Source organism: Sapajus apella, unplaced genomic scaffold (genome assembly GCF_009761245.1).
Source record: "Sapajus apella isolate SASKATOON/1434 unplaced genomic scaffold, GSC_monkey_1.0 scaffold54, whole genome shotgun sequence".
Lineage (NCBI taxonomy): Eukaryota > Metazoa > Chordata > Mammalia > Primates > Cebidae > Sapajus > Sapajus apella.
This window is the reverse complement of record NW_022436994.1, coordinates 9,141,143-9,164,994: the sequence shown is the minus strand read 5'-3', so window position 1 is coordinate 9,164,994 and position 23,852 is coordinate 9,141,143.

Genomic DNA, 23,852 nt, shown 5'->3' with positions numbered 1-23,852 from the left:
TCCACAAAATGTAGTTCTGGTCCAGAGCCTTTAATGAGAGTGCCCTGCGAAAGCCCCAGGGCCCCAGTTCTGTCTCAGGCCAAGACTCTAGACCAGAGACAAAGATCAGGCTGTCATGCTGCCTTCCCTTAGAGCGTAGCGCTTCAGATTGCCTGAGGGGACAGCCACTAAACCCAAAGAGAGGGATGATTCAATTCCAGAGATAATAAGCTCAAGATAAGTGTTTCCAGGCTTAAAAATTATGCCTGGGTAGTTCTTCAGCTGTGTTCCTAGCACGGGAAAATGATCAGAAGCAAATAAACCAGAAACCAACTAGGTTTGAGGCCTGATGCTGACAAGAAAACAACAAGCCTGGCCCCCACAAGTGTTATGTCAGCTGCCCTTAAAGCTGCCTGGTGCCCCAATCTGCATATCCAGGCCCTCACTACAAAATCTGGGCGGTGCTGGACCAGGGCACTGTCACTGGACCCACTTACCTCGAGGTGATAAAGATAAATAACACCAAGGGATCCCCAGAGGGCAGCACTGGAGTCTGGGTGGGCCATAGAAAAGGGCTTTCTCCTGGAAGCAGAGCCAGGGCTGTCAGATCTAGTGCAGGACTTTCTCTAGGTCCCAGAGGGGAGCTGTTTACAATGACTGCCCAGCAAAATTCCATGATTGCTTGGAACAGGGGCGTTGTGCTCATGAAGTTCAGAACTACATTTTGTGGTTTTACGTGTTCAAATAAATCCATTAGTTTGTTGAATATTTATTCAACTGACAGTGAGGAATACCTGTTGTATGCCAGGGTGGTTCCAGGTGTTGGGAATAACTAAGTGGAGCATGGCCACAGCACATCTGCAGGAAGCATCATTCTAGAGGGAGAGAGTTAATGCCCGCTCAGGGGACAGATTCGATTCACACAAACATCGAGACAATGCCAGGTAGTGACAGTAAAGGCCATGATTAGGGCACAAGTGAGACAGGCAATGAGAAGGCTGATCAGGCAATGGCAACATCCCTCTGAAGAGGAGATGTGAGCAGAGACCAAAGCGAGGTTAAGGAAAAGTCAGGAGACAAACTGGGGAAAAGAATTCCAGGGAGTGGGAGTGAGTGCAGAGTCAGTGGCCTCCAAGGCAGCCATGTGCTTGAGGCCATAGGAAGAGCCAAAAGGCAGAGAATCAAGAGCCCATTGGGTGTGGGGAGCATGAGACTGAGGGGTGGCTGGGCCACAGTTGCAGGCTGGCTACTGTGAGGCTGAGGTGAGGCCACTGTAGACTTGAGAGGGGCGTGGCATGGCCTGGCAAACTTCTCACTGAAGATGAGCGTTCTTTACACACTCTGGTTTGTGTGTATTGCACCTTGGCAGAAGAGTTTGGTCTGGAGGAGGGCTGGAGGAGTACCAGGAAGATGGGTCAGGGCGCCCTCTTGCTTCGCACCAGTCCTCTTCCTGGTCAGGAGGCAGCTGCCACTGTCCAGATGCTGAACTGCCCAGGGTAGTGGTGATGGCTGAGGTGGGAAACATGAGATCAGAAGAGGCTCTGAGGTGCAGCAGGTGGGTCTGCTGATGGAAAGGACGCTGGGTACGCAAGGGAGAGGAGTCAGGATCTTCCCTGACATGATGCAGTGTGCTGGGTAGAGCTGCATTTATTGGAATGGGGACCTCTGGAGGAGGAGCTTTGAAGGAAGATAATTGGGCCTGTTGATGTGGACCTACCTATAAGACATCCAAGTGGAGATGCAAGTCGGAAGCTGTTGGAAGTTGGAGGTAAGAGTCTGGAGTTCAGCAGGGCATGGTGGCATCCACCTGTGGTCCCAGCTATTCGGAAGGCTGAGGTGAGAGGTGTTCGTTGTTACAGTGGATTGTGCCACTGCACTCCAGCCTGGATGACAGAGCAAGACCCTGTCTCTTAAAGAAAAACAAAGAATTATAGTACAATATCAACACTAGGAAATTAACATCCGTACAATGTGTGTGTAGCTCTATGTCATTTTATGGCACATATAGATTCATGTAAACACAACCACAATCAAGATTCAGAACTGTTCCATCACCACAAAGACCTCCCAAGACCCCCTTACAGTGATATGCCCTCCCCCTTCTCTCACTACTCCCAACTCCTGGCAACCAGGAATCTGTTCTCCATCTCAATAACTTTATTATTTATATAAATGGAATCATATTACATGTAACTTTCTGAGACTGGCCGAGAGATGCCTTTTTTGGTGAAAAGTCTCTTCATGTCTTTTGCCCATTTAATAATTAGATTGTTTTTCACTGTTGAATTTTAAGATTTCTTTATATATTCTAGATGTGTTTTGTCAAATATGTGGTCTGCAAATATTTTATCTCAGTCTATAGCTCATCTTTCCAGTCCGTTAACAGGGTTTCTTTTTTATTTTTTATGCAGCAAAAGTTTTCAATTTTGAAGGGATCCAAATAACCAATTTTTTTCTTTTATGGATTTTTTGCTGATACGTCTTAGATTACTTTACCCAATCCTAGGCCCAAACATTTTCCCTATATTTTTCTATAAAAGTTTTATAGTTGTATACTGTATATTTAAATCTGTTATCTATTTAAGTTGCCTTTTGCATAATGTGTGACACTTAGTTGATTTTCACTTTTTCCATCATGAATGTCCAATCCTTTGGACATTTGTTGAAATGACTGTCCTTTCTCCATTGAACTCCTTTGTACCTTTGTAAAACATTATTTGGCAGTACTTTAGTGGGTCTATTTCTGGATCTATGCTATGGTACTGATTTATATGTCTATTCCTCCCCCAGTATCACCCAGTCTTGATTGCTATAGCTATGTAATGAGTCTTGTAATAGGGTAGAGATTTGGGGAGAACTTACATATTTACTATATTTGGTATTCCAATTCAATAACAAAGTATGCGTCTACATTTATTTAGATCTTGTTTGAGTTCTTTCATCAGCGTTTTATTTACAGTTTTCGGCATGAAATTGTGTTCATTTTGTTGGATTTACAACTAAGTATTAACCCACTCATTAGGGAGGGTTCTTGTGGCTCCTTATTACAGCTTGCTGAGAGTGGAAGTCTGAGCTGCCCATTTGGCCTTTGTTGGTACCAGGGTATGTGTTGGGACCAGGCTTTTTTTTTTTTTTGGTGGTATTGACTGGAGCAGAACAGTTTCCCTCTCACCCCCAAAGTTCTCTAACTTGCTGGCTCTTCCTTTTCCAGTCCCTTGGCTAGAGAGAACAGGCCTTTCTTGGGACTTTTGTGTCCACATTGGTGTTTCCAAGTTGAAGTTGTCTCCAATGCTCATTCTGAGATAGATGAAGCAAAGAAAAAAAAAAGCAGAACTCACCACTGTGTCGTTCCTTGGGTCCCAAGATTACTAGCCTAATATGCCTTTTTCTTTCTACATTTGAGAACCTTCCTAGGATATATACACCTCCAGGACTTTTAGTTGTCCGTAACGGCAGAATAGGGAAAAGTACATCTATTCTATCTTCCTGCAAACAGAAGTCCTTAGAGATATTATTTAGATCATTTTCTTTTTTCCAGATTAGGAATCTGATATTGAGAGATTAAATGTTTTCTCCGAGGTCACACTGCTAGTTATGAGGAGAGCAGGGATTCAAGCCCACATCTCTATGCTCGGAAGCTGTGACACTTCCCCCAGTATCAGGGGATTCTTACAGAAGCTCCCTACTAGGAAGCAAATGACAAATAAAAACAGCAGCTACCACTGTTGCCGGCGTACAGCATGCCATGCATAGATTTCTTATGGTCTATACTACATCCTTGCAGAGTGAACAAAAAATGGGGAACCACTTGATTTTACAGACGATGTTTAGATTCATGTGAAAAAATGTGAATGTTAGTTAACCTTACCTCATACCATGTTCAATAATTTACTAGAAATGGATCTTAGACCTAAACGAATGTGCTAATGCTATAAAAGTTTTACACAACATAGAAGGAAAGTCTTCATAGCCTTGTGGTGGATGGTAGACAAAGATTTCTTACTCAGAAATAAAAATAAATAAATTGAAAAGACTTTTTTTGATAAACTAGATTTCATCATTTTGAAAGCCTTTGTAAAAGACATTGTTAAGAAAAGGGAAAGGTAAGTAATAATTTGAGATAAAATGTTTGCAAAACATATATAGTCATGTGTTGCTTAATGATGGGATTTCATTCTGAGAAGTGCATTGTTGGGTGATTTCGTTGTTGTATAAACATCAGAGTGTACGACACAAACCTAGAAGCTATATCCTGTTACACACCTAGGCCATATGGTATAGCCTATTGCTCTTATGCTAGAAACCTGTACAGCATGTTACTGTACTGAATACTGTAGGCAATTGTAATATAATGGTAAGTATTTGTATATCAAAGCCTATCTAAACAGAGAAAAAGTATGGCAAATACGTAATATTATAATCTTATAAGATCACCCTTACACATGCATGCAGTTCAGCTTTGTCTGAAGTGTCCTTATGCAATGCACAATTATACATAGAAACATCTCTCAACTCAATGACAAGAAGATAAATAAACCAATTTTAAAAAGAAGCAAAAGTTAGAATACACAATTCATCAAAGAAAATAAAGAAATAGTGGATAATTTGTGTAAAATTGTTCAACATCTATAGTCAAAAGGGAAATGCAACCTAAGAAAACCATTGTAAACTTTGTGTTTCAACTCCAAAATGTGAAAATTTGGATGTCATCCTTCTTGTGCTTTCAACACAAGCTTGGACCAGCTGAAAGCTGATGACTTCTCTTTGGACCGATTGGAGAACCGAGGGTGCAGTACAAATTGCCACCTGAAATCTGGAGAGACAGAAAAATCTTGGTGTGAGAGTTGAGATCTCCTTACCTGTAGCAGAAGAAGTTAGTGCCCTAAACTGATGGTAACACACAAAAGATAATTTTGATAAATTGCTGGAGGCTGAGTATAGGCCTGCATAAGAATGAAAAATTCCTGGAAACCTGAGTCTTTGGGCAATTCCCCACTTCCATGAGTCCTACTTCAAGAAACCCACAACCAAGTTTTTGTGGTGAAAATCTGAGAAAGATCCCTTGGAGAAAGGGCTTCCTTTCTTTCATGCCAGCCTCTTATGACCTTCATGTCTAAATAAGTGAGAATACATAGTCATCAGGATTCAAAACTTTAAGGAAATAGGTTGGGAATGCTGCAGCCAGAGGAGGAAAGAGGAAGAAGGGGAAAATTCTCTACCACTGGAGAAGCATTTGTGAAAGTCGCCTCTAAGAGACCCAGCCCTATTAATTAACAGAGACCTACATACGGTTATAGAATGCTTTGTCTCATTATACCTTACTACCACACCAACAGAACTTCAGTAAAATAAGAGAGAATTATGGCTGAAAGAGATGCAAGAGACAGAATCTCTCTGAGGAAGAGCACATAGAAAAGCCCAAAGTTAAGAGGGGAGACACAAATTATGTCACTAGATGAGTTTATCCACTGGCACCTACACATATATCAAACATTAAACACAGCTCAGGTCCTAGCTAGATTAATATAAATCTTCACACTAAGAGTCTACTTACCAATTTCTATTCCTAATACAAAATGTCTAGATTTCGACACAAAAATTACAAGACATGCCAAAATGTAAGACAAAAATGCAGTCTGAAGAGAAAAAGCAGTCACCATAACCAGAATCAGATATGGCATGGATGTTGGAATTCTCAAACAGAGAATGTAAAATAACTATGGTTAATATGTTATGGGCTCTAACGGAAAAAGCAGACAACATGCAAGAACAGATGAGCAATGTAAGCAGAGAGATGGAAATTCTAAGGGGATAAAAGATGATGAGAAACGCTGGGAATTGAAAACACCATAAATAAAGAATTCTCTTGGTGGGTTCATCAATAGAATGGGAACAGCCAAGAAAATAATAAGTGATCTTACAGACAGGTCAGTAGAAACTCTCCAAACACAAAAGAGGAAAAATTATGAAAAAATAAAACAAAATAAAGCAAAACCAAAACAGAACATCCAAAAAGTGTGGAGAAATTGCAAATACTGTAGCATACACATAATTGAAATACCAGTAGGATAGGAAGAGATACAGAGTAGAAGAAATACTTAAAGTAATAACAGGATAATTTTCTTGTTAAAAACTTAATTGCAGACCCCAAACCACATACATAGGAAATTCAGAGAGCACCAAGCAGGATAAATATAACAGGCCCCCACATACATCTACATGCAACATATTCAAACTACCGAAAACTAAGACAGAGAAAATCTTGAAGTAAACTAGTTAGAAGAAAAACGCCTATTCTTAGAAAGGAATGGGTATAAAAATCTCTTAAAGTGTTGACTGAAAAAACAAAACAAAACAAAACCCTAACCCAGAATTTATATCCAAGGAAATTATCTTTCAATTGTGAAAGAAAAATAGAAACATTTTCACACAAATAAAAACTGAGGGAACTCATCTCCAGCAAAAAATGTTGGAATTTTTAAGGAATAAGAAAATGACATAGGTCAGAAACTTGGACCTATAAGGAAAAGGAGTTGGAGAGGGCATAACTAAAGATAAAATATTTTTCTTATCCTTAATTTATGTGAAGATAATTATGTTTAACTTAATAATGATAATAATGTTTTGAATGATTGTAGCATATAGTTAAGGGAAATGAATGGTAACAATACCATAATAGATAGGAGGGAGGAACTGGAAATTATCTGTTACAAAGTGCCTGTACTATGCGTGAAGTGGTGTAGAGTTATTTTAAACTGGCCTTAGATTAGTTAAAAATGTTTATTGAAAACAAAATTTTTTGTTTGATAATCAAATTTTTTTTAAAAAACAGTATAGATATGCTAAGAGTTAAAATGCAGTAATATAAAATGCTCAAGAAATGAAACAAATAGAAAACAGTTACAAATGTGATACATATTAATCCAGCTATATCAATAATAACTTTAAAAGTCAGTGGTGTGTCTAAATACACTAATTAAAAGACAGAGATTGGCAAATTGGAATTTAAAAAAACGTCAAGTAACAAACATAAACCTAAAACAAAAGTGATTAGTACCCACTGAATCTAAAATAAAAGTGGGAAAAAATGCTCAATATTTTATACTTTATATTTTATGCTTTCTACAAGAAATCTAGTTTAAACATAAAGACTGAGATAGGTTAAAAGGAAAGGAATGGAGAAGCTATACCATGCTAAAACTAATTTAAAAAAATGCTGGAGCAGCTATATTAAGACAAAATAGATTTCAGAATAAAGAAGATTAGCAGGAATAAAGGAGGGAATTACATAATATTAAAGGAGATCAATTCTCCATGGAGACATATGATCCTAAACCTGTATGAGCCTAACAAAAGATCAAAATTTATGAGACAAAAATGAATAGAATTAAGACAAAAGAGACAAAAATGCATTGTCATCGTTGGAAACCTCAACACCTTTCTGATATATCAAGCACACAGAAAAACAGGAAGGATATAGTTGGCATGAACTATCAATCAAATTTATCAAATTAACATTTACAGAACACTGAATCCAACAATAGCAGTATACATATTTCTCTCAGCTCATATGGAACCTTCACCAAGATAGACCACATTGTAGACCACAAAACACACTTTAATAAATTTAAAAAAATAGAAATAAAGTAAAATATGCTCTCAGGCCATAAGGAAATTAAGCTGGAAATCAGTAACAGAAAGACAGCTGGAAAATTCCTAAATATTTGGAAATATTTGTTTAATATGTGTCTAGTGAACAGATGGGTCAAAGGAGAGGTCTCAAAATAAGTGAAAAATATTTTTGGTTCAATAAAAATGAAAATACAACATAAAAATTTGTGGAATGCAGCAACAACAGTTGGTGAAGAGAAATTTATAACATTAAATGCATATATTAAAAAAGAAGATCTAAAAATCAATAATCTAAGTTTTAACCTTCAAAAACTAGAGAAAGAAAAAATTTTTACACATAAGTAGAAGAAAAATAACACAATTATAGCACAAATAGGTGAAACTGAAAATAAGAAAGCAATAAAGAGAAATCAACAAATTCAAAAGTTGTCCTTTGGAAAGATCAATAAAATAGATAAATCCCTAGCCAGGCTAACCAAGAAATAGGAGAAATGTAACAAACTACTAAACTCAGAAATGAAAGAAGGATTATTGCTGCTCATCCTTTGGACTTGAAAATATAATAAAGAAATATTGCAAACAAATCTATGCCAATAAATTTAATAACAGATGAAATGACTAATACCTTGAGAGATCTAAACTACCAAACTTCTACAAGTAGAAATAAGTTACCCGAGTAGCCCTATTTATTTTAAAATAATTGAATTGATAACAAATAACCTTCAGAGTAAAAAAGTACCAGACCTAGATGGTTTCACTGGTGAATTCTACCTAAGATATAAGGGAAAAAAGTACCAGTTCTACACTATATCCAGAAAATAGAAGCAGAGAGAACACTTTCTAACTCATTCTGTGAGGTCAATATTACCCTAATATTAAAACCACAGAAAGACTGTAAAAGAAGAGAAAACTACAGATTTATATATCTTACTGACATAGGGAAAAAATCTTCGACAATAGATTAGCAAATGGAATTCAACAAAGTATAAAATGAATTATATTTCATAACCAAGTGGCATTTATTCCAGATATACAAGGCTGGTTCAACACTCAAAACTCAATCAATGAAATCTTCTACATCAACAGGCTAAGGAAAAAGAGTTATCATATAAATTGTTTTGGAAAAAGCATTTGACAAAGTTCAAAGCCTATTCATGATAAAAGCACTCAGTAATCTAGGAATAGAGGGGGACTTCCTCAACTTGATAAATAACATTTAGAAAAATACTATAGCAAACATCATACTTAATGGTGAAAAAATGAATGTTTTACTCCAGATTGAGAAAAAGGCAATATCCCCTCCACCACTCCTATTCAACATCTTGCTAGAAGTTCTAGCTGGTGAAATGAGAAAATAAAAATAAATAAAAGGTACCAAGATTGGAAAGCAACAAAAACAACATGTGTTTATTCACAGAAAATGTGATTATCTGTGGAGAAATTTCCAAAAAATTGACAAAAAAACCTTTCTGGAACTAATAAGCAGTTATATTAAGGTCACAGGATGTAAGATCAATGTATAAAAGTCAATTGCTTTTCTATATATCAGCAATGAACAATTGGAATTTGAAATTTTAAAATGCCATTTATGATAGCACCAAAAAAGGAAATACTTCGGTATAAATCTAACAAAATATATACTGGATAAATATGTGGAAATGTACAAAACACTAATGAAAGAAATAAACAAAGGTCTAAATAAATGGAGAGATTTTCTGTGTCATTGGGTTGAAGGACTCCATGTTGCTGAGATGTCAATTCTTCCCAACTCAACTTGTAGATTCGATATACTCTTATTAAAAACTCTAGAAATGTGTTATAGATATTAACAGATATTGACAAATTGATTCTAAACCTGATAAGGAAAGGAAAAGAATTTAGAATATCCAATACAATACTGAAAAAGCAAAAGGTTTGAGAACCCACATTTCCTTGTAGTAAACTTACTATAAAGCTACATTAAGGAAGATGGTAAGTTTGACAAAAGAATACAGTGCAATGTAACAAAAAAGAGTAAATATAGATCTACACATATATAGTCAATTGTCTTTGACAAAGGTGCAAAAGCAATTTAATTGAGAAAGAATAGGTTTTCAAACAAATTTTTGTGGATAAATTGGAAGTCCATATGCAAAACAATAAACTTCCCCACACGTTTTTCTCCTTTCACAAAAATTAACTCAAAGTGAATCATAGACTTAAAGGTAAAATGCAAACTATAAGAAGGAAATGTAGGAAGAAATTTATATGACCTTGGACTTTGCAGTGTGTTTTTAGATACAACGCTGAAACAAGATCAAGGAAAAAAATAGATTTGAACTTTATTAAAGTATTTTCTTGGTGAAATACACTGTTAAGAGGATGAAAAGACAAAATATAGCATTGGAGAAAATATTTGTAAGTCACATATTTGATAAAGGACTTGTGTCTAAAATATGCAAAGAATTCTTGAAATTCAACAATGAAAACACCTAATTAAAAATTAGGCAAGAGATCTCAGCAGACATCACTCCAAAGATGACATACATATGAAAAATAAGTGTATATAAAGATACTTAACATCATTTGTCATTAGGCAGATGCAAATTAAAATCACAGTGACAGTACAAACCTATTTGGATGGCAGAAACCCAGTCCTGACTATACTAAATGCTGGCAATGATGTAGAACAGGAACACAACCACTGCTGGTGAAGATGCAAAATGGTCCAGCCTCTTTGAAAGACAGTTTGGCAGTTTCTTATAAAGCTAAACATAGACTTATCATGTGATCCATCAATCATACTCCTAGGTATTTTCCCAATGAATCTGAAAACTTACGTCGCCGCAAAAGCTTGTATGCAAATGCTTATGCCACTTTATTCATAATCTTCAAAACCTGCAAGCAATCAAGATGTCCTTCAATAGGATTAACAAACTGTGATATGTCCCTACAATGGAATACTATTTAGTGATTTTAAAAAATGAACTAGCAGCTATGCAAAGGCTTTAATGAATCTTAAATGAATATTGCTAAATTAAAGAGGCCAATCTGAAAAGGCTACATTCTGTTTGATTCCAATTATGCAACAATCTGGAAAAGGGAAAAAAAAAAAAGAGAGAGAGAGAGAGATCGTGGACAGATCACTGGTAGCTAGAACAACTTCAGGTAGGAGTAGAAAGCTCGGCTAGGTGAAGCACAGAGGATTTTTTAAGGGCAGTGTAACTATTTTATATGATACCATATGCATCTGTCAAAACCCATAGTAAGTTTCAATGTATGCAAATTTTAAAATGTTTTTGAAAAAGTCAGGTATCCCAGCATGGAATGCTGAAAGTGACAGCAGAACCCAACTGTTACAAATGTACAAAACAACTACACTGTAGAGGGTAGGATTAAAAAGTCGCCCGAGTAGCTTTGGAAATTTAATAGAGTCTGTAAGACTCAAAGGCAGTAAAAACTGTGCATGAGCGCTGTGCTCTGGTTAGTAAAGTTGCTTCTCATCAGGGCACAGTTTAACAAGTCTGACATCATACATATACACTGGAAATGAACAAGGAAATGAATGACTGTGGCGGTGGAGGCAGATTCTCATTGTTGAAATGGGAGGTGTCGACAAACAAAGGGAGGAGGCGTTCAACTGATTGGATGAAGCCCAGCATATTATGCGGAGCCATCAGCTTTACTCAATGTCTACTGATTTAAAATGTTAATCTCATCCTAAAAATACCTTTGCAGCAACATCTAGATTAGTGTTGGGCCAAACTGTGCACCATGGCCTAGCCAAGTTGACACATATACTTAAGCAACATGCTACTTTTCAGGAGAGAAGGAGGAAGGCCTAGAGCAGGTGGAGTGGTCGCAGGTATGGAGGGGGGTGTCTGTGAGTGAAAACAGGTACCAGAGGCAACAGATGCAGAGCCAAGGGCGGCCTGGGAGGCTCCTAGCTTAGGTGATTGGCAGGACATGAGTGCCTGAGCAGAGTCAGCTGCTGGGACTGCAGGGTGACAGCTAGCTGCCACTCAAGAACTTTTCCCTGACCAAAGAGCGGTTTGTTTTCTCAGACTAATTAAAAGCACTGCCCTCAGGAAGAGTCCCATGCCAGCATTTGAAAATGAATCAATTTTCCAAGGAAGTGCTATGCAGAGAGTTCCCCTGTGGTCAGAGGAGCAGCTGCTCTCATTTAGAGGGCACAGGCTCCATCATCACCAGAATGTGTGAGCACGGCTGGTGGAGGCTGCTCACTGTGCCTCAGAGCAGGGCACGAGCAGCTGCCCTCAAATGCAGCCTCTGGGCTGGTGCCCAGCTCATAATTGGTCCAATCATTTATGTTCTAGGTTTTATTTATCTGCAGAGAGACAGGGGCTTAGCTGGTCAAAGCAAATGAGTCAGAAGCTGACGTGACTGCCCCACCAGATACAGGAAAGGAGTTGCAGGCAGTATTTGCCCTCACTTCTGCCTTGCTGCTTGACCTCAGAGAAAACACTATGATCTTCAGTCTTCTGCATGAAATGTACTTGGAGTGAGAGTTTGATTATAGGCTCCAAAGCCTGAAAGTCACCGTTTACAAATTAGTTTGATGCTCTTGGCTTCATTTCATAAACCTATGAGGTCACCTGCTCTGTCCCACCTCCCATATTTATGTAATAAACATGCACTTTCTTTGGGGTTGAAGGAAGCACTGGTCTTTTTTTTTCTTTCAGTTCTGGGATACATGTGCAGAAGTGCAGATTTGTTACATAGGGTACATGTGCCATAATGGTTTGTTGCACCCATCAATCTGTCGTCTACATTAAGTATTCCTCCTAATGCTATCCCTCCCCTAACCCCCCACCCCCTGACAGGCCCCAGTGTGTCATGTTCCCCTTCCTGTGTCTATGTGTTCTTATTGTTCAACTCCCACTTATGAGTGAGAACATGCAGTGTTTGGTTTTCTGTTCTTGTGTTAGTTTGCTGAGAATGACGGTTTCCAGCTTCATTCATGTTCCTGCAAAGGGCATGAACTCATCCTTTTTTAGGGCTGCATAGTATTCGATGGTGTATATGTGCCACGTTTTCTTTTTCCAGTCTATCATTGATGGGCATTTGGGTTGGTTCCAAGTCTTTGCTATTGTGAACAGTGCTACAGTAAATATACGTGTGCATGTGTCTTCATAGTGGAATGATTTATAATCCTTTGGGTATTTACCCAGTAATGGAATTGCTGGGTCAAATGCTATTTCTAGTTCAAGATCCTTGAGGAATCAAAAGCATTCCTATTTCTCCACATTCTCTTCAGCATCTGTTGTTTCCTGACTTTTTAAGGATTGCCATTCTAACTGATGTGAGATTGTATCTCACTGTGATTTTGATATTCATTTCTCTAATGACCAGTGATAATGAGCTTTCTTCATGTTTGTTGGCTGCATAAATGTCTTCTTCTGACAAGCATCTGTTCATATCCTTTGCCCACTTTTTGATGGGGTTATTTGTTTTTTTCTTGTAAATTTGTTTAAATTCTTTGTAGATTTTGGATATTAGCCCTTTGTCAGATGAATAGATTGCAAACATTTTCTCCTATTCTGTAGGTTGCCTGTTCACTCTGATGATAGTTTCTTTTGCTGAGCAGAAGCTCTTTAGTTTAATTAGATCCCATGTGTCAATTTTGGCTTTTGTTGCCATTGCTTTTGGTGTTTTAGTCATGAAGTCTTTGCCCATGCCTATGTCCTGAATGGTATTGCCTAGGTTTCCTTCTAGGGGTTTTATGGTTTTAGGTCTTATGTTTAAGTCTTTAATCCATCTTGAATTAATTTTTTATATAAGGTGTAAGGAAGGAGTTGAGTTACAGTTTTCTGCATACGGCTAGCAAGTTTTCCCAGCACCATTTATTAAATAGGGAATCCTTTCCCCATTGCTTGTGTTTGTCAGGTTTGTCAAAGATCAAATGGTTGTAGATGTGTGGTGTTATTTCTGAGGCCTCTGTTCTGTTCCATTGGTCTAAACATCTGTTTTGGTACCAGTACCATGCTGTTTTAGTTACTGTAGCCTTGTAGTATAGTTTGAAGTCAGGCAGTGTGATGCCTCCAGCTTTGTTCTTTTTGCTTAGGATTGTCTTGGCTTTGCAAGCTCTTTTTTGGTTCCATATGAAAGTTATTTTTTTTTCTAATTCTGTGAAGAAAGTCAATGGTAGCTTGATCAGGATAGCATTGAATCTTTAACTTACTTTGGGCAGTATGGCCATTTTCGTAATATTAATTCTTCCTATCCATGAGCATGGAATGTTTTTTCATTTGTTTGTGTCCTCTCTTATTTCCTTGAGCAGTGGTTTGTAGTTCTCCTTGAAGAGGTCCTTTACATCCCTTGCAAATTGTATCCCCAGGTATTTTATTATCTTTGTAGCAATTGTGAATGAGATTTCACTCATGATTTGGCTCTCTGCTTGTCTATTATTGATGTATAGGAATGCTTGTGATTTTTGCAGGTTGATTTTGTATCCTAGGACTTTGCTGAAGTTGCTTATCAGGTTAAGGAGATTTTGGGCTGAGACAATGGGGTTTTCTAAATATGCAATCATGTCATCTGCAGAGACAATTTGACTTCTTCTCTTTCTGTTTGAATATTGTTTATTTCTCTTGCCTGATTGCCCTGGCCAGAACTTCCAATACTATATTGAATAGGAGTGAGGGCATCCTTGTCTTGTGCCTATTTTCAAAGGGAATTCTTCCAGTTTTTGCCCATTCAGTATGATATTGAGTGTGGGTCTGTCATAAGTAGCTCTTATTATTTTGAGATATGTTCCATTGACACCTAGTTTATTGACAGTTTTTAGTATGAAGGGGTGTTGAATTTTATGGAAGGCCTTCTATGCATCTATTGAGATAATCATGTGGCTTTTGTCTTTGGTTCTGTTTATGTGATGGATTATGTTTATTGGTTTGCATATGTTGAACAAGCCTTGCATCCCAGGGATGAAGCTGACTTGATAGTGGTGGATAAGCTTTTTTGATATGCTATTGGATTTGGTTTTCCAGTATTTTAGTGAGGATTTTTGCATCGATGTTCATCAGGGATGTTGGCCTGAAATTTTCTTTTCTTGCTGTGTCTCTGCCAGGTTTTAGTATCAGGATGATGCTGGCCTCATAAAATGAGTTAGGGAGGCATCCTACTTTTTCTATTGTTTGGAATAGTTTCAGAAGGAATGGTACCAGCTCCTCTTTTTACCTCTGGGAGAATTTGGCTGTGAATCTGTCTGGTCCTGGGCTTTGTTTTGGTTGGTAGGCTGTTAATTGTTGCCTTAATTTCAGAACTTGCTGTTGGTCTATTCAGGGATTTGACTTCTTCCTGGTTTAGACTTGGGAGGGTGAATGTGTCAAGGAATTTATCAATTTCTTCTTGATTTTCTAGTTTATTTGTGTAGAGGTGTTTATCATATTCTCTGATGGTAGTTTGTATTTCTGTGGGCTCAGTGGTGATATCCCTTTTATCATTTTTTATTGTGTCCATTTGATTCTTCTCTCTTTTCTTCTTTATTAGTCTGGCTAGCAGTCTATCTATTTTGTTGACCTTTAAAAAAAACCAACTCCTGGATTCACTGATTTTTTTGAAGGGTTTTTTGTGTCTCTATCTCCTTCAGTTCTGCTCTGATCTTAGTTATTTCTTGCTAGCTTTTGAATTTGTTTGATCTTGTTTCTCTAATTCTTTGAAGTGTGATGGTAGGGTGTCCATTTTAGACATTTCCTGCTTTCTCTTGTGGGCATTTAGTACTATAAATTTCCCTCTAAACACTGCTTTAGCACTGCCCCACAGATTCTGGTATGTTGTGCCTTTGTTTTCTCATTGGTTTCAAAGAGCTTATTCATTCCTGCCTTAATTTCGTTATTTACCCAGTAGTCATTCAGGAGCAGGTTGTTCAGTTTCCATGTAATTGTGCAGTTTTGAGTGACTTTCTTAATCCTGAGTTCTAATTTGATTGCACTGTGTCTGAGAGGCCATTTGTTATGCTTTCCATTCTTTTGCACTTACTGAGGAGTGTTTTACTTCCAATTATGTGGTCAATTTTAGGATAAGTGAGATGTGGTGCTGAGAAGAATGTATATTCTGTTGATTTGGGCTGGAGACTTCTGTAGATATCCATTAGAATTGCTTGGTCCAGAACTGAGCTCAAGTTCTCAATATCCTTGTTAATTTTCTGTCTCCTTGATCTGTCTGATATTTACAAGTTCTGAATATCCTTGTTAATTTTCTGTCTCCTTGATCTGTCTAATATTTACAGTGGGGTGTTAAAGTCTCCCAGTATTATTGTGTGGGAGTCTAAGTCTCTTTGTAGGTCTCTAAGAATTTGCTTTATGAATCTGGTTGCTCCTATATTGGGTGCGTATATATTTAGAAAAGTTAGCTCTTCTTGTTGCATTGATACCTTTACCATTATGTAATGCCCTTCTTTGTCTCTTTTGGTCTTTGTTTGTTTAAAGTCTGTTTTATTAGAGATGAGGTTTACAACCTGCGCTTTTTTTTTTTTTTTTTGCTTTCCATTTGCTTGTTAAATATTCCTCCATCCCTTTATTTTGAGCCTATGTGTGTCTTTGACCTTGAGATGGGTCTCCAGAATACAGTGCACCGATACGTCTTGACTCTTTATCCAATTTGCCAGTCTGTGTCTTTTAATTGGGGCATTTAACGCATTTACATTTAAGGTTAATATTGTTATGTGTAAATTTGATCCTGTCATTATGATGCTAGCTGGTTATTTTGTCCATTAGTTGATGTGGGTTCTTCTTAATGTCAATGGTCTCTACACTTTGGTATGTTTTTGCAGTGTCTGGTACCGGTTGTTCCTTTCCATGTTTAGTGCTACCTTCAGGAGCTCTTGTAAGGCAGGCCTGGTGGTGACAAAAATCTCTCAGCATTTGCTTGTGTGTAAATGATTTTATTTCCTCTTTGCTTATGAAGCTTAGTTAGGCTGGATATGAAATTCTGGGTTGAAAATTCTTTTCTTTAAGTATGTTGAATATTGGCCCCCACTCTCTTCTGGCTTTTAGGGTTTCTGCAGAGAGATCTGCTGCCAGTCTGATGGGCGTCCCTTTGTGGGTAACCAGACCTTTCTCTCTGGCTGCCCTTAACATTTTTTCCTTCATTTCTACCTTGGTGAATCTGACGATTATGTGTCTTGGGGTGGCTCTTCTCGAGGAATATCTTTGTGGTGTTCTCTGTATTTCCTGAATTTGAATGTTGGCCTGTCTTGCTACATTGGGGAAGTTCTTCTAGATAAGATCCTGAAGATGTTTTCCAACTTGGTTCCATTCTCCCTGCCACTTTCAGGTACACCAGTCAAATGTAGGTTTGATCTTTTCACATAGTCCTATATTTCTTGGAGGCTTTGTTCATTTCTTTTCATTCTTTTCTCTCTAATCTTGTCTTCACGCTTTATTTCATCAAGTTGATCTTCAATCTCTGATTGATATCCTTTCTTCTGCTTGATCAATTTGGCTATTGATACTTGTGTATGTTTCACAAAGTTCTCGTGCTGAGTTTTTCAGTTCCATCAGGTCATTTATGTTCTTCTCTAAACTGGTTATTCTAGTTAGAATTCCTGTAACCTTTTCCCAAGATTCTTAGCTTCCTTGCATTGGGTTAGAACATGCTCCTTTTGCTCAAAGGAGTTTGTTATTACCCACCTTCTGAAGCCTGCTTCTGTCAATTCGTCAAACTCTTTCTCTGTCCAGGTTTTTCCCTTGCCGGCAAGGAGTTGTGATGCTTTGGAGGTGAAAAGACATTCTGGCTTTTGGAATTTTCAGCCTTTTTGCGCTGGTTTCTCTCCATCTTCATGGATTTATCATCCTTTGGTCTTTGATGTTGGTGACCTTCAGATGGGGTTTCTGAGTGGTCATCCTTTTTGTTGATGTTGACACTGTTCCTTTCTGTTTGTTAGTTTTCCTTCTAACAGTCAGGCCCCTCTGCTGCAGGTCTACTGGAGTTTGCTGTAGGTCCACTCGACCTTGTTTGCCTGGGTATCTCCAGCAGTGGATGCAGAAGAGCAAAGATTGCTGTCTGCTCCTTCCTCTGGAAGCTTCATCCCAGAGGGGCACCCACCAGTTGCCAGCTGTAGCTCTCCTGTATGAGGTGTCTGTTGGCTCCTGCTGGGAGGTGCCTCCCAGTCAGGAGACGTGGGGGTCAGGGATCCACTTGAGGATGCAGTCTGACCCTTAGCAGAGCTCGAATGCTATGCTGGGAGATCTGCTGCACAGAGCAGGCAGGCAGGGACTTTTAAGTCTGCTGAAGCTGGCCCACAGCCACCCCTTTCCCCAGGTGCTTTGTCCCAGGGAGATAGGAGTTTTATCTATAAGTCCCTGATGGGACTGCTGCCTTTTCTTCAGAGATGCTCTTTCCAGAGACGAGGATTCTACAGAGGCAGTCTGGCTATGACAGCTTTTCCAGGCTGAGGAGGGCTCCGGCCAGTTGGAACTTCTCTGAGGCTTTGTTTACACTGTGAAGGGGAAACCTCCTATTCAACCCTCAGTAATGGAAATGACTTCCCTCACACCAAGCTCGAGAGTCCCAGGTAGACTTCAGACTCCTGGAAGCAATGGTCTTTTAGATGACATGAACTTTTCTTGTGTTCGTCTCTGAAGCTCAATACTTACGTTTAGATGTGGAAATCATTTGTAATAGCATTTACTGTCTCTCAGATACATAGATCCTACATCTCACCCTTCTCTGAGGGGTGGTTGTTCTCATCCTTACTATTATTCCATCATCTCAGTGTGGAAAGGTGGTGGTTCTGGGGAGGCAATGCAGGGGTTCTGGTGACAATGCGGAAGCCATTGTTGTGTTCATGATGCTCCCTTGACCTGAACAGCAGCCTGTAGAAGAGGATGGTTATGATGCATGTGCACGAACCTGACAGCATGGACAGAGCCCACAGAGCATGGTACCCAGTGCGGCGGTCAACCACAGGCCTGTCTATACCACATAAACAGTTGAGCTGCTTCTCTGAAGTCAGGCAGCTGGAAAGTGGAGGTGTTGGGCTTTAACCCTGGAGGTGGGTTACAACCACCTGAGGCCACTTCTCCAGGAAGGGACATCCTCAACCTCATGGTCACCTCTGCAGGAGCCCTTCCTGCTGCCACAGGGAGAAACTGCCTTACAGTTCTTGTACTCACTAGGCTTTGAGACCCTCCTTGACAGGCAGGCAAGCTATAATCCCTGATTACTTTTTCTCTTAGGTAGACTAAGCCACAGTGGAGTGATGAATCAAGCCTCTTTGGGGAGAAGAGAATTAATTTTTAAAAATTATGAATGCCCAGTAAAAATATGTGTCTGCATAAAGGTGAATTTAGACCCAGATATGTTCCAAGAACGATTGAGGCTACTGATGAGATAATATAAAATATACAGACTCTGTATGTAAGACAGTCTCTGTGTGAAGAAGTAAAAGAAGCCAAAGCAATAAAGGAAAAATCCCACTGGAATGAGACTAAAAATATCTACCTTATTTCCAAACTTCCCAGTAGCCAAGGTGAAAAGAGTCGCTATCATTGACATTATTCACTTTCTGTAAAACCATCACTAACTGCTCAGGAGACTCCCAGTTCTTCCTTGTTCTAGGACAGAGTGTAATCAGGGGTCTCCCTCAGCAGACCCCATCTATTACCACCCGTGAGCTGACATTGGCCTGGTTTTCAGGCTGTTTGTTGTCACTCCATGAGGGCAGTGCACAGCCTGCTTATTCACTGCGTGCCGCCAGCACCAGGAACATGCCTGGTCCAGAGCAGACTCTCAGCCTTTATTCATTGAGTGAATGAATGAATGAACAAGTGGATGAACTGGACTCATTTGCAGAATATTTTTATTTGGCCGGGGGCCCTGGAGCTATAAGATAAATAAGTAAAATGCTTACAGTCTCCGGAGACAAGGTTTGTGTATGTCAAAGGGGCTGATGACAAGAAACACAGGGAGTGATAGCACCCACAGGGTCACTGTGGGGCATGGAGCTCACATCCCATGGATTTGGGCAAGACCTGCCTGGAGTGCTGGGGGCTGAGCTGAACCCTTCTCATGGGCAGAGGGAGGGAAGACAGAATTCAGGGAGGAAAGACTCTTCATCCACAAGATCCAGGAGAGAGTTACAGAGGAACTTGAGGATGGCTGCCCTAGAAAGAAAGATGATGTGATGATGGGATGTGAAGTTGGGATGATACACTTGTGCTCTTGTGGGGCAGGCCCCTCCCCATCCCCAATCCTGGATGAACAGCCTGCCTGGGCTTCCCCTGCACCCTGCTCACTGCTGTTTTTGCAGAGCCTTATTAGGACAGCCTTCTTCACAGAACACAGGCTGTTTTTGTAAAATAAATAGGTAAGTAAGGTTGCAAGTGTCTATGGCTGCACACTGAACATGGGCCAATACTGAGATGAGGCAGCAGTGAAGCATCTGGGCAGGATTGGTGTGTTAGGCATGCTGGAACATGGAACACATTTCTGGGCAGCAGCAGCTTCAGGGAACAGAGAAGGGTATGGACAGATGGGACAAATTCCAAGAGGGAAAACAAGGATGCTGAACTGGATTGTGGGAAACATGAAAAGAGCTGTAGATATTTAACCTGAAAAAGAAAAGCCTCTATGGGGTGGGAGTGGGGATGAACAGGGCAAGGCAACTATTTCCAAATCTCTGAGGAAGTGAGAACCAACTTGCTTAGTGTGGCCCAGAGAGATAGACACTGCAAGGAAGAGATTGCAGGCAAGAGAAACTTTTTTTTTTTTTTTTTTTTTTTTTTTAAATGGTCAGAACTGCCAAGATAGGAGAAAGTCCTCCAGAGAGAAATTTATTTATTCATTCACTCATTCAATTCATCATTCACATATTCAGTGACTATTTATTGGCTGTGTTTCAGGTATTGGAAAGAGACTGGTGGGCAAAACAGAGTGATGTCTGTCCTCACAGCGTTTAGTCATTAAGAGATGGTAGATTTTTTTATAAGTGATAAACTGTGAGGTGGTCTCCAGTGGGTGTTTCAAGCAGGCAGGGGTTGAGAAAGCTGAGGCAGGGTTCTTCAGCGTTTTCATTTCCTAGACAAACCCATCTTAAGTTATAAAAATTTATGTAATTGCTATGTCTACTTCTAGTCTTAACTACGAATCTCAAATTGAAAAGTTCTCAAATTGCCTCCTGAAAGGGCCTCCCCTGAAAACACATAGGTGTAAAAACAACTTCCATTTCTTGGTTCTGTGTGTCTTTGGGGACTCCAGTCTGGCTTTGTGCTGATGGAAGTTAGTTAGACAAAGAGCCTTCCTCGCTGTACAGGGCCTCTGAGCTCTGTTTGGGGTTGCTTAGTTCAAAAATGGCAGGATGTGATCCTGGGACCTGGATCACTTTCAAGATTTCCTGAGAGGAGTGACATCTGAACCAGAGAAACAGACATGAGCCATGCCCACCCGGCTTCCCAGATGGGTTGGAGCACCAGGGCGCCTGGGAAGATTTATGCCTCACCCCTGGGGAAGTCATCGTCCCTTGATCCTCTACCATTCCTTCCATAGTTCTCTTTCCTCTCTTTCTCTTAATTTTGGGTGCTGAATTCTTTCTCCTCCTCAATGAACTCAACATCCTATGAGCTCCTACTTGGAGCAGACCATGGCCTAGGTTCTGAAAACTGGGAGGTCAATTTGGAGAGGTCTCTGCTGCAGCATTTGCTGTCTGGTGGAGTTGTTCCAGCTTTCTTGTCTATCCACTGATTACTCACACTCTACGTGTTTCAGAAGACACCACAAGAGAGCTCAGTGCATAATCTCTGCAATGGGGCTCTCTCCATTCTGGCAGCTCTAGCAGAAAGGGAAAACCATGAAAACCCAGCTCTGCTACCTGACAATGGACATCCTTGCTGTCAAAGATAAACAGTGATAGACATTAGGCAAAGAGATGAAACAGGTTCTCTTCAGTAACCGCAGACAGCAGGGGCCGGAGCCCAGCTGTACTCTGATTTGTGCAGAGGTGACTGGGCAGGTTAAAGGGGGAGCACGGGATAGGGAGGAGGAGGGAACAGGGACCAAGCAGAGCTGGGGAAGTGAAAAGTTTGCAAAGGCAGTAAGGGGGTTGGTCAGTGTAAATGTGACTGCCATCTGGCAGTGATCAAAGTCGGGATTTTGTTCTCCAAACTGGGAGACTGCACCCCTGGGTGGAAGTGGGGTAGGGTCAGACTTGTGAGGTGTGCAGGTGGAAAATTGGGACTCCCTGGGCTCTTACCCTGGCTCTAACATTCACCTCCTATGTGGTCAGGGGTTGGTCACCCTGCTGCCTCCTGGCTCTGACCTGGGAGCTCTGGGGTCTCCAACCTTGCAATGTTCACCTTTGCATTAACCCATAATTCTTACTATTCTTCTCTGAAGCCACATAGAAATCACACTTGGATCTCAGTGGTTATTAGGCAGGGGGTCTGTGAAAGCCCTGAGTAGTTGTGTGGGTGCCAGAGAGCCTGTCCTGGGAGCTTCCTGGAGAGGAAGGGTAGTGGCGTACCTGAGAAAAGGGCCCTGGGTAGAGGCCCCTGCCCACAGCACTGAAGCCAGCACGGTGTGGATGAGCCCAGTTAGTCCATGGGCACGGGCAAAGCTCCAGTCGGGTGTGCCTGGGTTAGTCCTTCTCTGGCCCCTCTTCAGTCCCCTGAGTCCTTGTCAATGTCTCTTGCTACCAAATTGCTTTCATACGTGGCTCAATTTCTACTCCTCCTGAAGAGCGTGTCAGATGCTTTCTCACCCCCTGTGTTAACACTGGAATTATCCACGATTTTAATCCTTGCTAATTCCATAGGTCAAAAAGATAACATCTCATTATTATAATTGGCAATGTTTTGGGCCCACCAGTGGAGGTCAAACATTTGGTGGCAATTGTCTTTTGAAGTCACCATTTAAAATGTCCTTGTTTGAGGGTATCTCATGTTATGATTTGTAACTGGAAGGTTTATAAACGTGAATAGAAAATATTTACACAATGTAACTAATTTGAGCTGCAAAGCACTCAGAATAACTGCTCTTCCTTTCAGTGTTGCTAGGGTGAAGCCCAAACTTCATATTCTGTCAAAAGCAGTGTTAATATTAATAGATAAATATTGACCAGGCACACAATTTAGGGGCAGAGAGAACCCAAAACAGTGAGTGAGGAATTTATTAAAAGCTGCATACACGTCAAAAATATCCTCTAATGAATATGCAGTGTGTTAAGTCTGTAATATCATTGTTCAAGAAACTTGGTACTTGCTGGTGTCTAAAAGTTGATAAATTTATTTATCCTATTGTTTTGACTTTGCTATACTGTGAGTGATTTTACAGATCTTTAATTTCAGTGCTACACCAATGCCACAATCTCTAAGCAGGATGAAGTTGCTGTATTCTTCCAATCAATTAACCAACAAATTTAATTTCACACTACAGAGCTTTGGAATAGCTACTGTTTACTGAAATTACCATTGCAAATAATGAAACTGAATGTTTAAAGAACCAGCATTTAGTATTGTCAATTAAGTCTGGGCTAAATGTTAATAAATATAACACAGTGTGGAAAACCATCTGTGGATCCTCAACTTCGTGAGGGAATGCGCCAGGAGCAGCCTGATTTAGACAGCTTGTTGATGTGACTCTGGTCCCTTAGGAGCCAATGGCCAGTTAGCAACTTGTGAAGCAGCCACTTCCATCTGGGGACCCTATCATTAAACTTACAAAGAAAAAGTTGCTAGGGTATTTCAGATTTTAAATGGTTACTTTATTGAATAATCAGCAATGTGACAACTATCTCATTTAAAAAACTTTGCATATGATCTCGCCATGTGTTTGTCTCTCAGGTACCTCTCCAGCTTTTGTCCCTGGGTGTACACATGTCACAAGTGTGCAAATGGCACATATGCAATTTTCTGTCATTGCATCAGATGTATATTTGTTAATTGCTACTTGGTCTCTAAATTGCCTTTTGATTTACTGTGATAATTTGTCACGTGAATGGGATATGATTTGCTTCACCAACCTTCTATTGCTGCCATTTAAATTGATTCTTAATGCTGATGCTTATCAGCTATGAAGCATGTGGATTTTTCACAGTTGGTATTATTTTCTTAGAACAAATTCCTAGCAGTTGGAACATCAAAGGAAAAGGGAATTAATATTTTTATGGCTTTATGCTTCTCAACAGCATAGTCCTGTCCCACTTATCCTCTTTTGGATAGCTTTCCCATTTATTTCTTTGGATGTAAAGAAATCTAAAATAAAGAGGGTTTTTGTCTTTTGTTCTGTTCCTTTTTCAGGGTCTA